General features: G+C 44.8%; 1 protein-coding gene and 1 pseudogene across 2 annotated transcripts in view; one reads left to right on the top strand and one right to left on the bottom strand.

Annotated features, from left to right (window-relative positions):
- The first annotated feature begins 4,627 nt into the window (after nt 1-4,627).
- Nucleotides 4,628-15,530, top strand: part of TRIM66 (tripartite motif containing 66) — a 46,075-nt gene continuing 35,172 nt past the window's right edge. The window contains exon 1 of one of the 2 annotated variants that reach the window (XM_028116776.2): nt 4,628-4,935. The gene's annotated coding sequence lies outside the window, so the exon portion shown is untranslated. The remainder of the gene's footprint in view (nt 4,936-15,530) is intronic. The other variant, XM_088017598.1, reaches the window with a different exon arrangement.
- On the bottom strand, nt 4,642-8,289 carry LOC114219267 (syntaxin-8 pseudogene; annotated as a pseudogene).

A 15,530-nucleotide genomic window follows, 5' to 3' on the forward strand; every position in this document is an offset into this window, starting at 1 on the left:
TTTGTGTGTCTGTGGTTTTTTTCTTCTATTGAATAACTTGTCTAGGGCAAATTCCCAGGAGTGAGATTGCTGTATTATAGGGTATGAACATTTTTATGATTCATTTTATGCTATTTCCCCCCCAAATGGATTGGAACAATTTATGCACCAGCAGCATGTATAATTACCACTTTCAACTACACCAGGCTCAGGGGTTTTTGTTGTTGTTGTTGTTTGTTTTGTTTTTGTTGTGGTTGTTTTTTGCCTCTCTTGGTAGTTGTTGATATATGGCAATATGGCATTTAGAGGAAAATCCATAGGACCACAGGGTTGTCTTCAGCACAAAGTAAAACTAATCTAATTTCTGGGAGTCTTTCCATACTGTGTTGGATAGATTTTTTAAAAATATCATGGTACTACATGGAAAATGCATTCCTAGAAGTTTTGTTGGAAGCTAGGATGGAAAACCTTGCTGCCATTAAACTCAGAATAGCAAAATGCAAAGAGAGGAATTCTAGGATCTTGAAGGGCAGTTTATCCAATAGCACAACAAGGAAGGGCTTAAAATTTGGGTTTTCATTTAATTTCAGATGATAAAATTAGCAGAAAGAACACAGAAGTTTGGGTTCCTTTCCCAACTAGCCAAATGATATTGAACAAACAGCATATTCTCTTTGGATCTTGGTTTTCTTGTTTGTATAATGAAAAACGCTGATATTCATTCTTTCATTTTTAGAAATATTTATTGAGTGCATGCCATGTTCAGACACTATATATGCATGCCAGGCAGTGAGGAGCAGGGACAAGGGTGAACAAGAAAGACTAAGTCCTGTCCTAGGACTGTGTCCAAGACAGACAGTAAACAGGGACACAGGCCATATGTATCACTCAACACCGTCTAGCTTGAGTGGATGTTCTCTCCTTACCTAGTGTGTCTCTCTCCCCATTTTTGCCAGAAGGGAGTACTGCTTTGATGATCAATTTGTTCTGTCCTTCCCATGCAAACAGTCTTTGGCAATTCTTACTCCCAGGGTGGCATGGAATGACTCCCTCTCCTATTCCTTGGCCAGGCTGTAGAAACCAAATCAGGCTGTGGGGTGTTCAAAGGAGGGATCTGTGAGCAAGGTAATTTTATATGTGAGGTTTTCTGTCCTTCCAGACTTTCACATGATGTTTCATTTAGTCCACGTTTCTCCGGGACTTAAAGAGAGGTTGCAGGCTGATGACTGGTTTATTTTGTTTGACTCATGCTGTTTTCTCATGTTTTTAAAATGTAATTAGTTGCCAACGTTTCAGAGTTTTAAGTAAAAAGTTGGATTTCTGGCGTTTTGGAAAACTAAGGTTTGGCAACACTGGACCCACATTCTTTTAGGTGGAGTACTTCACTGTTTATACCGCTGGCCCCTGTAGGCATTTGAATTTGCAACCCCTGGCTTAACTATGTTCTGCCATCCTCTATCCCCTTCCCCAGGTCAGAGGAGATAGGAAGGAGAGGGAAGGGCTAAGGGGGTAGTGAAAAGCAGCCAGAGGAAGGGGATAGAAGACACGTCATTTGACACCCCCCCCCCCCCGCCGCCGCCCCAATCCTCAAATCAGAGACTCCATTGCTTGGCTGTGCCTTTAATTTAACCTTTACCCTCATAGAGTCACTTCAATTGCTCTTCTAAGACAGAAATGAAATATTTATATATACTCATCCCGAGTAGTGCCCACTGGCATTGGAAAGCCATGCCACCTCCTTGAATCCCCAGAGTTGTTATTTAAAGTCTAATGCAGCAGTTTGGAAAGTGCCATCTGTAGACCTAGGATGGGTAGGTGGCAGGGGGGACGGGGGTGGTCCCTGAGACTCTTTCACAAGTGTCCGCAGGGTTACAAGTATCCACAGCATCACAAGCGTCCACAGGGTCAAAACCATTTTTATATGAATAGTAAGATGTTATATGCCCTTTTCACTGGGTCGGCATTCAGCCTGGTGGTGCCAAAGCAAAAACCAGAGATGGTGTGTAAAAAGCCAAAGGTGCTGGTATAAGTCGTTGTATTCTTCACTGCCAGGCATTTGCAGGAAAAGAGAAAGGATGGGAAGGGAAGGAAAAAGCCTGTCTCACTTCGGAGTGTCCATGACGAAGCAGTAAATGTTTCACTACATTTCAGTCCTTGAACACACATGTTTTTAATATTCCATGTGAAGAAACTGGAAGAATGCATAAAGCACTTCTACTTATCAAAGTGAGGAATATACTTGTGCTGTAGTGTGAGCTGCAAGCTGAACTAGCCTGGTTTTGTTGTTGTGGAGTTGTTATTGTTTTTTGTACGACACCAGTTTTACTTGAAAGAACAACTGACAGACTGTGGTTATTCAGCCTTGGGAATTTGGCAGGTATTTTCTCAAAAACGAAGTGAGCCTGTCATTTCAAGGAAAAAAACCTGGTAGTATTTGTTGCCAATGATAAAATTAGAGTTCCCAGCAAAAATTAAAATTCTGGTAAAGGTATAGCTGAGTTTGACATCTTTATTTGAGTCTGACATCTTCCTTGTAAAGAATTTTTCAATGAGATTCGAGGTGATGTGAAAGAGTGTGATGTTTTGTTATTGTCTAATGAAACGCCAATGTTTGGAGCATCTGCATAAGTCATTGAACCAGTATTTTCCAAATGGCAAATGCTTGGTGTTATAAAATGATGCCTGGGTAAAAGAGCAGTTCACAGTGCAAGATAGGCTAATGGATTTTAATGTAACGGTGAGAAATGTTCACTGATGTAGTTTCAGACTCCATATTACAACTAACCTTTTAGAAGCTACCAGTTGTAGAATCAAAGAATGTCCACAATTACCTGATAAGACTGTTAAAAATAGTCTTACCTTTTCTAACTGTACAGCCCCGTGAGGCTGGATTTTCTTCATATACCGTAAACAAAACGACATAGAGGGGATTGACTGCAGAAGCAGGTATGGGATTCCAGCGGTCTCCTATTAAGACAGACATTAATGAGGTTTGCAAAAAGGAAAAATGATGTCATTCTTCTTACGGAATTTATTTTTTGAAAAAAGTTAATTTTTTCCTAAAAAGTATGTTATTCGAGTTGACATGTAGTAGGTTTATTGTTTTTGAATGAATTAATAGTTTTAAGTTATCTCAGTTTTCATTTATAATATGGTAAATAGCAGTAGATAGAACCCACATAAATAAAATATGTCTGGGGTCCTGAATAATTAAAAAATGTAAAGGAGTTCGAGACCAAAGAGTTTGATATTCTCATAGTCTAATGAAATAAACTCAGCTACACTTGAACCTTCGAAGACAGACTAGCCTTACCTCCACGGGGCTACTATGCTGCCCTCTGGGAAGTAAGTGCTCTTAGAGCCCCAGACTGAATCAGAGGTGAAAGTACATCCATTATTTTATTTAGTGACATTTTGCTGGGCCCCCAAGCAGTGGGGCCTCTCCTAGCCCTGTCACTCTTTGTCCTGAATGGGTTTGGCTCTCAAAGACTACAGCCTGAAATGAAAGTTCAATCAAATCTGCAATAATTACAGAGCTCCAGATTTGAATTAAATGATTTTTGTTTTCTTTCTTAAGTACAAATATAAAACCAGGTACACTTCTTTTGCTCTTATACAAGTATAAAACTGAATACAGTTTACAGGTTATAAAAAAAGCAAAACAATCAAATTAACAATATTGATTTCATTTGCAGATGATGTGTCGCTAAACTGCATTGCTAGTACAACTTGAATGTGGTGTTCCCCGTGTGGCTGGGTTTGGCCAACGTCTGCCGCAATGATGATGGCTTAATTTCCCCACCTCCTTCCTCTGTTCCAAGTACCATGAAGCAGTCATCACCACGTGCCACACTGTTCTTAAGCCTTCACGTGGCAAGAATGCATCACTTACATATTAAGGCTGCCCCTTTTCTCTTCTCATTAGCCTGAGACAAACTAATACTGCATGGTGTGAATTAGCTCCTGAACTCTTAGCACGGCCTCTAAAATCTCATGGTGGTGGATAAGAATATTGATACATTAAAACCTTCTTATTGGAATGAATACTAATTAAAAAAAATTAGGGGGAACTCCTGAAAATCTGTGTGTGGACCTCAGCTTGAGAAATATTTCAGTAGTAAGGATGTGAGTCTGATTTTGAATCTGAATTTGAACTTTGCTATTTACCATCTGTCTTTGTACAATTACCCGGCCTCTCGGAGCCTCGGTTTCCCCAGCCTGTCCCTCATGGCTTTATTTAATTTGTAAAGTATCGTAATGCCTATATCTCCAAGAGTAGTTGTGAGGACTGAGATAAAGCTTAGGAAGCACCTGGCATACACTTGGCTTTTAATACATTTACTTCTCTTTTCCAAAATGAAATCTTGGCTCAAGCTTGTCCACTAATAAAGAGAAGCACAGGTAGACATTTTTGAAGGCAAACAAACCCTGTAAGAAACACACAGCCTAGCCGACCTCTGCAGGCTTTGCTTTTTAGGGCGGAGATGCTGGAGTCTCTCTCTCTCTCTCTGGGCTCAAGTGAGGTTGTGAGGCTGAGGCCTGCGGGCTGCAGGGCGCGAGCCTCCGGTGCTCTGAGTCCTCCCCGGCCTGTCCAGGAACATCCCCCACCCAAAAGAAATGAATCCCTCTGCTTTGTGCTTCACTTCAGGGAGTGGAGCTTGCTCACTCTACGCGCTGCTTCACACCTGAGGATATCACTGGAAGAGCCTCGGGCCCAGACAGGGGCATGGGCGCCAATACGGGCATGAGCTTTATGGGGCTGCCACTGGTTGACGAGAAACACACGAGTGGTCAGATAGAGGCCATGGTACAGACCTGCTCAGTGTGCCTACAGGACCTGGACAATGTGGGGGCCCGGTTCCTACCCGGTCAGCATTCGCTCTGTTAAAGACTGCTTCCAGGGCTTGGTGTAGGAGCTGAGGCAGGTGGCCAAGTTTCTTGGGACTATCCCAGATGGTAAGTACAAAAGTACCACCCCTTCCCCTCCTTCCACATAACCGGTCTCTTCCTGTTTCATAGGAACCGAATTTCAGGTGTAGAAAGAACCAGAATTCAAATGCCCAAGGGAGACTCATTGCCGAACGCAATTCTTTGGGGAATCTGTGAGACAAAGCAATCCTCCTGATGCCTACTATATCTATTTTGTAAGCTGGGACTTTGCATGTTTGGGATTTCCTTGAGTTGGTGGCAAACTGAGAAACCTGGGAAGGTGTTGATTCAAGGTTTGGCTGATTCCCCAGATGGAGAGGACACTGTCCAGATTCACTAAACTTCCCAGGCAGAGGGAGAGTTGCTATCCCCCTAGGATTGGTCGGGAACTGACTTTGAACAGACTCACACAGACTAGTGAACCATTCACTGTTTAATTTATTTTTATGAGATTTTATTTATTTATTTGACAGAGAGAGACACAGCGAGAGAGGGACACAAGCAGGGGGAGTGGGAGAGGGAGAAGCAGGCTTCCCGCTGAGCAGGGAGCCCGATGCGGGGCTCGATCCCAGGACCCTGGGATCATGACCTGAGCTGGAGGCAGACACTTAACGACTGAGCCACCCAGGTGCCCTGAAGCTTGTGTCTTGCTCCGAATATCAGGTTTCCTAGGGAACAATCTCATTGAGGACTGTGAGTCCTTGGAGGCGTGAACCAGGTCTCTTCAGCTCAGCATTCTAGCACGGGCCTGTAACGGAGGTGCAGTTTCTGTTGAAGGAACTTGGAGGATCAGAAGGTCTAACAAGTTAAGAGCGTTTAGAAATATCATCTCTGTTTGTTTTGCTGTCTGCAGTATTATTAAAGTGATTTGTAGCCCAAGGCTAGGTGCTTTGAAGCATTATAGCAGCACAGTTGTCTTTAGCTATGAATTTGGGGCCCTCTAAACCCTTGGGCAAGCTGTGTGACCTCCCTGGGCTCTTTGGTGAGTTTGGTGCACAGAAAAGATGATCTAGTTTGATTTTTAAAATTAATGTCTGATTTTTAAATTTAAATTTAGTCCTTCCTTAAAACTTCTAAATTTTAACTTACATGTCTTACTCTATTTATAAATGTAGCAAATTTTAACAATCACTTTTAAAGGGGTTTTTATTAATATTTGAACATATTTACAAACCTAGCTAATATTTGCTTTTATAAATTAAACATATTTTATTTTCTTTTTAAGTATTTCAGTTGCCTAGCAAATAAATGTTCCTAATTAAAGGACACTTGGAAATCTAAGTTAAATTTATAAACATGGTGAATCTTAAATATGTCTTAAAAAGTTCCAACATTGTTGGGTGAATATCTAGACTATATAAAGACCTTCTCCAACTCAACAATAAAAAACAACCTAATTTAGAAATAGGCAAAGTACTTGAATAGACATTTCTCCAAACAAGATATACAAATGGACAGTAAGCACACAAAAAGATGCTCAATATCACTAATCTTTAGGGAAATACAAATCAAAACCACAACAAGATATCATCTCACATCCATTAGGATGGCTACTGTTAAGAAAAAAAGAACAGAAAATACAAGTGTTGGCAAGAATGTGGAGAAATTGGAATCCTGTACACTGTTGGTGGTGTTGATATAAAATGGTACAGCCTCTGTGGAAAACAGTACAGCCATTCCTCAAAAAATTAAAAAATAAAATTATCATATGATCTAGCAATTCTACTTCTGGGTATATCCAGGGAGAATTAAAGAATTAAGAGCAGGGACTCAAAGAGATATTTGTACACCTATGTCCCTAGCCACATTATTTGCATGGCCAAAGGTGGAAGCAATCCAAGTGTCCATTGACAGATGAATGGATAAACAAAATGTGGTATATACATACAGTGGAATATTATTTAGCCTTAATAAGGGAGAAAATTCTGACACATGCTACAATGTGAATGAACCTTGAAAACACTATGCTAAATAAAATAAGCCAGTTACAAAAAGACAAATAGTCTATGATTCTGTTCGCATGAAGTACCTAGAGTAGTCAAAATCATAGAGACAGAAAGTAGCCTGGTGGCTGGCAGGGGCTGGGGGGTAACAAGGGGGTGGGGATGGAGAGTTGTTGTATAATGGTATAGAGTTTCAGTCTTGCCCACCTTTTAATTGGGGTTTTGTTGTTGTTGAGTTGTAGGAGTTTTTTAAAATATATTATGGGTACTAGACCCTTATCAGCTATATGATTTATAAATATTTTCTCCCATTCCATGGGTTGTCTTTTTATTCTATTAATAGCGTTCTTTGATGTGCAAAAGTTTTTAATTTTGCTGAGTCCAATTTGTCTATTTTTGCTTCCATTGCCTGTGCTTTTGGTGTCCTAGCCATGAAATTATTGCCAAATTCATTGTCGTGAAGCTTTCCCCCTGTATTTTCTAAGTGTTTTATAGTTTAACTCTTATGTTTAAGTCTTTGATCTCATTTAGGTTTTTTTTTTTTTTACAGGTTTCAAATGTTAGTCATTTTTATTTCGTTGAAATATGCAACTATTAAAATGGAAAGTGTTTCTCAACATATTTTCGAAAATCACCTTGCCTAACACACTTCGGGAAATTCTGATCCTGGATACACCGCAAAAAGATTCCTTCACCAAACTGCCCACACGTTTATTTCATTAATACAAGACTAAATTCTATTATCAAAGTGCTAACTAAATAAACAGCTTGAGAGGCCTTCAGGTAGAGACTGACTGGGGCACCAGCAATGCAAACATCCTTCTGTGAAGCCTGCTTTGAAGAAGTCTCTTTGAGAAGAAGAGCTACAGACACCGTTTTGTTCATCTAGTTCATTCCCAATTTCCTTCCCCATCTGTTTCTGGCGACTTATGATAGAGGACAGGGCATCCAGGCCTGCATCCTGCTCTTGGATAATTTTCTGCTGCTGTTGCCGGATTTCATCAAAACCCAAACCTCTGGTCTCTTCCGGCTCCTCAAAGAGCCAAGGGTTGGGGACTCCTCGCTTAGCCCCTCCAGTCATCAGGCTGGACCTGATGAGATCTGGTTCTGCACCCTCGTTCTTAAAGGATGCCACAAGTAGTCTCTCTCGAGTTACAAGTTCATCCAGCAGGTTCTGTCTTCGGTCTCCTTCAAGCTGTGTTATCTGATGTGTTGACACAGCTCTTAGCAATAAGTCCTTCAAAAGGGCGATCTTTTCCTTCAGATTCTGCAACAAAGTTCTGATTGTCACGGTAAGCCTGATTGTATTTTCACCATTTCTTTCATACTGATTTTGCTGTTGGATTTTCTCAGCAATCTCTTGTGCAATTTGGCAGGTAGAATCGTACGTGGAGAACCAGGGGTCCGGGGCCATCGTGCAGTCTCCGCCCGCCGTCGGACACTTCCTGCTCGCGGCAGCTGACTACCTCATTTAGGTTTTTTAACATGAACTAATTATGCATGTGTCAAGGCTTTGTATGGCTCTAAAGTCAGTAAACCAAGTCATACTAATGACAGTTATTAGAATCATTGTGTTTATTCACCAAGTTATTCCAAGTAAAATGGAAAATAAAAACCTAAGCTTTGGTGTTAATATGTCTGGGCATCAGAGTGTGAGTTCTAATCTGCCTGCCACTTACTAGTTGTGCATCTTGGGCAAGTTGTCTCGCCTAGAATACGGGGATGGTGATAGTAGTAATTACCTTATAGGATTGTTAGGAAGATTAAATGCTCATGTATACGTAGAACATTCTGTACTGCTCATAGGAGATAGTAAGAAGCCGAGAAACATGAGAAAATACTATTATTTGGAACTTTTAAAACTGAAGTGGAAAAAAAAATTGGTCAGACGTGAATATGCCTGATTTGCAACAAGAGAGGCAATTTCTTAAATATGTGGCACCTTATATTCTCTAGTATATCCTATGGTCTGGCCAGGCCATTGTTACCTTCCATATTTGCATTTATGGGTGAAGAGTAGAATCAGCTTCCATGACTACTTGGAGGTTTTAGGACTCTATGCTGTGCGGGTGTTAGTTGGTTTGTCTGTTTATGTCTGTCTTCTTCACAGGTATTTGACTTCTGTGTACCAGGCTCTTTGGCATTTAGGGTACAGAGATGAAAAGACAGGGCCCTTGCCTTCAAGGAACTCCTGTTCTGTTGAAGGGCAGATAACCAGACAGATGATAATAATATGGTGTGGTATGGATGTGAAGAGAAGATTGTAAAGTTCAGGCAAAGAAGCAATACCTCTAGGAGGTTCTCCATGGACCAGGACTGGTGGATATCCGTTGCTTACTCAATGTTTTTGGAAGAACTGAAAGAATGGTACCCAAATGAACTGTCTCATGAAAAGGAGAGCTATCGTCTATCTCTGGTAAGTCTAGTGAGAGACCCAAGACCTGAACTTGATTTCTGGTCCACAATTTGAGAAGCCAGGCTTTGGGAGTCTGGTTCTTTGGAAAGAGCTTTTAGCACTGCCACTTTATCCAGCAGAGTAGGGGCCCAGACTTGCTAAAAGGCTTATCCTATTTCTGCCAGTCTGGTGTTTTCAAAAGTAAAATATGGGAGCAGCTAGAGAGGAGATGGATAGAAGCTGAAGAAGCTAGCCTCAGTGCCTCTAGCCAGATGGGCCAACAGTGCATGGTGGTAAGTCCACTTCCATATATCTAGGCCTGCTGGTTGCTGGGCAAAGCCGAGCATTACTGTGTAGAATAGGCTGGGTGCCTGGGCTCGGGGGCTGTCCAGCTGGTTTTCAACTCTGATCCCTCAGGGGAGCCTCCCCAGGCCTGCACTTCTGCGCTGGTACCTGGCACGAGGGGAGGCATCTGATTTAACTGGACTGGGTCTTTCATCTTTACCACCTCCCAGCCCAACACAGAACCTGACACAGGATGGGGGTTTCAGTGAATATTTATCGAACAAATGATTGAATCAGTGAAATCGCAGAGATCTCCCATGGTTCTTACATGGGAGGCAGACTGTTCTACTTGTGACGCTGCCCTTTCTATTTCTGTTTGCAAGGGGCAAACATATTTATCAAGCACCTGCTGGTTGGCAGACACTGTACTGGGTGCTTGTGCCTGTATCATCTTTTTTAAAATCTTACAACAACCCTATAATTAGGTATTATTCCCATTTTACAGATGAAAACCCTGGGTATTGTGAATATGTCATGTCTCCGGTCTAAAACAACTGTTAAGTGCCAGGTCAGGTCAAACCTGTCTTCAAAGCTCGCGATCAGCACTGTGAGCACTCTGCTCAGAGGAAGATTTCATCTGGAATCACTGAATGGGTGGGGAGACTCCATGGAGAATCTTTGAGGAAAGAACCAGCACTGCAGCCCGAGTCCTCAGGTGCACATCTTTAATGCGGCCACAGCCTCGTGGAGATTTTTCCCCAGCAACTCTGTCGCACTAGGAAATGTGTCTGTGTTAGGTCTCCGCCTCTGAGGAGACCAGCTGGGCAAGGTCTTCAAAAGCCAGTGATGGGGATCAGAGTGAAGGCAGCCGTGTGCTGAGCACACAATGGCTTAGCCATGCAGCGGGACCACTGGAACTGCGGGCTCAGTGCAGAAAGGCTGGATATGGGAAATGGGTGTACTCAGCCAACCAGAGCCAATATACATGGGATTATTTGCTTTTCAGCCTAATTGAAAATGGTCCCAGGTCAAACTCTATTGGAGAAGTTGGCCACTGAGTGGCAAAGTGATACTTTAATGTAGCAAGCTCTGAAGGGACCTGGCTGCCTGAAACTGACATTTACTATGTGCTGCATTTGTCTTCAAAATTCTCAGGACTCCCCTAGCTCTAGTTGTTGTTTTACTTCCTCAGGTAAATAAAAGGGTCATTATTTTTCCTTTTCAAATCTACTGAAAGACAAATCCTAGCTGACAGACCTTGATTCTGATATTAAAGTTTTAGAATCTACTTGTTTAGTAGATACTGTTCCTGTTATCGATGTGAGTGATGTGCAAGATGTGGGCAGAACCCTGGTCTGGAAGTCACGGCCCTTGGAGCTCAGTCTGGACTCCAGCACTAATTGACTGGGCAATCCCAGGTCTTCTCTGGCTTTCAGGGCTGGACTTGAAGAGCTCTAAGAACACCAAACAACCACCATGGCCTCATGCTTCCTGAAGCTAATGATGGGTGACAGCATGTCTCTTGTAAACTACAGATGCTGAAAGGGGGAGCAATCTCTGTCCCTCAGTGGGCAGGCCTTGGGACTTTGGGAAGATCCAAAGTGAGGGAACTGATGCAAGATGCTACAACCTCAGAGTCAGAGAAAGAAATGATGATCTTAATGAGAGCTCAGGTGGAGGGGCTCTAATGGCCTGAGGTGAGGGTGGGAGGCAGGGGGGTGGGTGAGATCTCAGCTATAGGAGCCTGGAAGGCAAGGTGACTGCTATTTGCTCAGTCCAGGTGCTGAACGGTGTGTCCAACCATTGTGGGGTCTGTTGTGGGCAGTGACTCAAGTCTCCTAGGTAGAAGACTAGCAGTTGAGCTGGACTGAGCTGGGTGTGCAGCAGGTGCAGAAGCTGGAGCTCCCAAGCCTTATCAGCCCAATGGCTTTTTAGTTCATGAACAGTTTCCTCACCTTAATTGGCTCTCTAGGGCCCCGGGAGTAGCACTGGCACCTCAGAATGGTACCTGTTACTGGGAGAACAAATCCCCTGGTACGGGGAAGGAGGCAAGCTGCGTTCTGGGGGATGTGCTAGCTGCTGCCAGCACTGCTCGGAAGGATATAGCTAGAGTAGATTTGCTGAGGCTTCCCTCAGTTCAAGGTAGCCGTGATTGATGGACAGGGTCTTGGAGGGGCCCCTTGTCTACTGGAACTCTCTCATTCAAGGGGGACCAGTCATGGTTGACTGCTGTGGAGGCTAGAGAGCAGGAAAGAGCCTTGGAGATTATCTCTAATCCCTTACTACATAAAGGGAGCATCAGGATTCCAGAAAGCCTTCTGAGAGGCTGCTGAATGCCATAGTTATTACAGAGCCTGAAAAAAAATTCAGCTCCTTTGCCTGCCAACCCGGGGCTTGCCTGGACTTGAGGGCCAGTAGGAACTGCAGACCTAGAGTAGGCTGCTGCCCTTGGTTCTCCCATTGTCTCTCTGTCCAGACCCAGTTGGAAATGGGGACAGTGGTTTTGCATGGAGTATGTCAGTGCAGTCCTTGGATTGACTCTTGACATTTGAAGTGAAAGAAATAGAGGTGCCAGTCTATCAGATGAGATGAGCCTAGTTCCATTCTACCTGTGCCCCCTGCATTCGGCTATGGGCTCTTTCTCGGCCCCGAAAGCTTGTTTCGCAGTCTGGTGGTCCTATGAACATGAGCTCTGAAAGCTGTGGACCACCATCTCCTGCCTCAGCCTATCCCTTAGCTTTCATGCCTGTGTTCTGACTCCGGCTCAGATGGGCCACCTGGCCCTGCCCCACACTCTCTGGATCCCCTTGCCTAACCTCACTTTACCTCTTGCCTCTGTGCGTTATGCTCTCAAATCCTCTAGCTTCAACCCTGATCACTCTTTTCTGTTGTGGGTCTGCAGCTCTAGCTACCTAAGAGGCCCTCAATTGCTTACGGTTCAGAACAGACACTTAGCATAGCCTTCAAGGCTCTTCCTGATCTGACTCCAAACTAACTTTAGAGCTTCATCTTAACGTCCTACCCCAAATGGGAGGTTGGCTCAAGCATGACCCAGTTATCAGAACTTGAGCACACAGGGATGGAGGTAGACTTGGAAACAAGCAGGATCCCCATTACCAGGATTGAACCCCCAAGGGTGAGGCTAGAACAATTGAAGTAGCCATTGCTTTAGGCCAGGGACCAGCAAACTTTGTCTGTAAAGGGCTAGATAGCAAATATTTTTGGCTTTGTAGGTCCTACAGGCACTGTTACCACTACTCAGTGCCACCACTGCAGCACAGATAATTCGGGAATTGATGGGCATGACTGTGTTCCAGTAAAACTTTATTTATAAAAACGGGCAAGCTGTGGTTATTTGACCCCTGGTTTAGGCTCAGCCTGGGGAAATTGGATGGATTTGAACCTGTGAGTGGCATCAAGTAGGAATATCTGTGTAGGAGCCAGACAGGGCCAGACTCTGGAAGGGAAATGCAGGGAGGGAATAGTATTAGGCTGAGGCATATGGAGGCAAGGCAGGAGGAAAAGGAAGGAGTTAATTTTGGCCGCAATCTAGGATTGTTCGAAGGAGGGAAGTGGGAACTCTGGAAGGGAAATTTGGGGACACATTGTGAAGGGTCATGACCAATTTCAGCTATTCTGTAGGCAGTGGGGAGACACTGGATATTTTTGGTCAGTGGAATACAATCAGATCTGTAGTTTTGGAAAGTTATTCGGGCTTAGTGAGAAGAATGACTGGAGGAGACAAGACTGGATGCAGAAAGCCCTGCTGGGCGGCCCCTGCAGTTGTCCTGGCCATTGCTTCCAGCTTACTGGTCCTTGAGCCAGTGCCAGTCTGAATGCCTAAGAATCACTGGGGTAACTTGCTAAAAATATAGATTCTTGGTCCCACACCCACACCTGAGAGATTTGGATTTGGTAGATTCAGGATTTCTAACAGACCCTCCAGATTGGTGAATCACTGGTCCAGCAAAGCAGGATGCAGCCTGACCTAAAGAGGCTATGGATGTCAGAGAAAGTAGGGCACATGTGAGACGGGGTTTGGCAACCACTCTCCCACCCTCTCCCCACTCTTACCTCTGGTTCTGACAGCCCCTCCATTTGACTCCTTATTCTTCACACACCACTCCCTCCCACATCCTATTTTGCTCACGCCCTATTGGTTCTCTATGAAACAACTCTTCTGTCCCTTTCTTTCCATTGCTGCCCTTGTTTGGGATCCCACTACTGCTAAACAGGACAAACCTTCTCCCTGACTCCCCGGGAGTCCCCTGTGCATCAAGATAATCATAAAGCCCAGCTCTGTCCCTCTCCAGAGCCTCTGCTTTTAGGATAAAGGTCAAGCTCCTTAGCTTAGCATTCAGGGCCCTTCAGGGAGCTTACTCTCCTGCCAGTCTTTCCAAGCGCATTCCCTGCCATTCCCCACCCAATGCTTTTGCAATTTTCCTGTGCTCTGTGCTTTTACAATTCTCCTGTACTTGTAGTTTTGCCTGCTCCTAATGTCTTCCCTCCAACTCGACCCTGCTTTTCCTTCCCTTTTCTCTCCCTGCTTGTGTTCAACTGTATCTCCCCAGGGTGGGGGCGGGGAGGGTAGAGTTAGCTGCCAAGGGACACCTCCAGGACCTTTGTGCATCATAAATGTGTGTCTTCCCCATCCGAAGTCCTAATCCTCCACTTGTGACGGACAATTGGTCACTATGGCAACTGATTGTGACGTCACAGAATAAGGACTTCAGGTGAAGTGGCAGGAGCAGGTGAGTGTGTAGGAGATAGATTTTAATGTCTGTCGAAGGTCTCCCCCCCACACACCCTCCTTCTGTGCCGGGGGCACGGAGGGCTATCTCGGGCTCCTGCTGATTTTTAAAATGATGCGGTGAGAGCGTGTGCCTGGCATCTGCGTGCTGCAGCAGTGTGGGGCTGACAGAGTGTGTCAACTTGAGCTCTGGGTGTGCAGGCACCGCTGCTGCGTGAGCCTGTTATTCCGTTCTGGATTGCTATTTTGATACCCAGATTGCATCATTCTTCCTACGTATAAACAGGGGGTCCCCAGGGCCCTGCAGCTACTCACTTCTCCACCAACACTGTTGTTGTGATGAGCTCTATTTAAATGAGCTACCGGATCGGGGCAGATTCCAGCCATACATGAGCACTGTCATTTTGGGGAACATGGAGGGCTGAAGGATTTTTGGATCGAGTCCTAAAAGGCTGAGAGTGATGGCCTCCTGAGCCGTGCAGAGGGCGGCAGAGCTAGTTCCTGAAAGTTGAAAATCTCGTTTTCTTCCTTCTGAGCTTCTATTCCAAGGCACCCAGAGGATTAGGAAGGAGATGCAGCTAGGAAGAGAGTCGCCTCTTTGAGGTCTCCCTCTTGCTGTTCAGTTTGGGAAATTGCTGCAGAGCCTTCGAGATAAACAGGAACAGGAGGAGTCAACCAACCTTTTCTTGCAGGAGCGTCTCAGGTGAGCTGGAGAAATGCAGCCCTGGCTGAGGATGCATCAGAGAAAGGAGAGGACCCAGGGTGCTCCCCTTACCCCATCCAGGACCCAGTTCCCCAAGGGTTAGGCCCTGCAGCCCAGTTGGCTGCAGCACGCAGGGTGGGTGTGCCCAGGCACTTGGTGAGCGCGGTCCTCTGGGACCTGTGGTGGTCTCACCTGTCGCTCTTCTGACTTCTCTCCCAGGTGTTGCTCTCATCACAGGGCAGCAGGGCCACGGGCAAGCCTGCTGGCAGCCAGGGGCAGGAGCAGCAGTCCCTGTAGGATCGAAGTCTGTCTTTCTAGCAGGGACTAGGCATCTCGGGAATGGGTGCAATGTGTTTCTAGACGGGGGTGCTGCTTTGAGTTACGGGCTAGAGGAAGGCTGCAGGGGCTTGTGTGGTGGGGGGCTTAGCTGGTGCCTAGAACCCTGGGCTACCCTTGGGTGGGAGGGCAGGAATGGGTAGTGAGGATGGCCAACATGCCAGAGGCTACCACCAGAGGGTTTTTTTTTTTTTTTCTCCCTGTCTAGTG

The sequence above is a fragment of the Eumetopias jubatus genome, unplaced genomic scaffold, assembly GCF_037043125.1.
Source record: "Eumetopias jubatus isolate StellerSeaLion01/CBP00866 unplaced genomic scaffold, mEumJub1_p1.0 scaffold_13, whole genome shotgun sequence".
Classification (NCBI taxonomy): domain Eukaryota; kingdom Metazoa; phylum Chordata; class Mammalia; order Carnivora; family Otariidae; genus Eumetopias; species Eumetopias jubatus.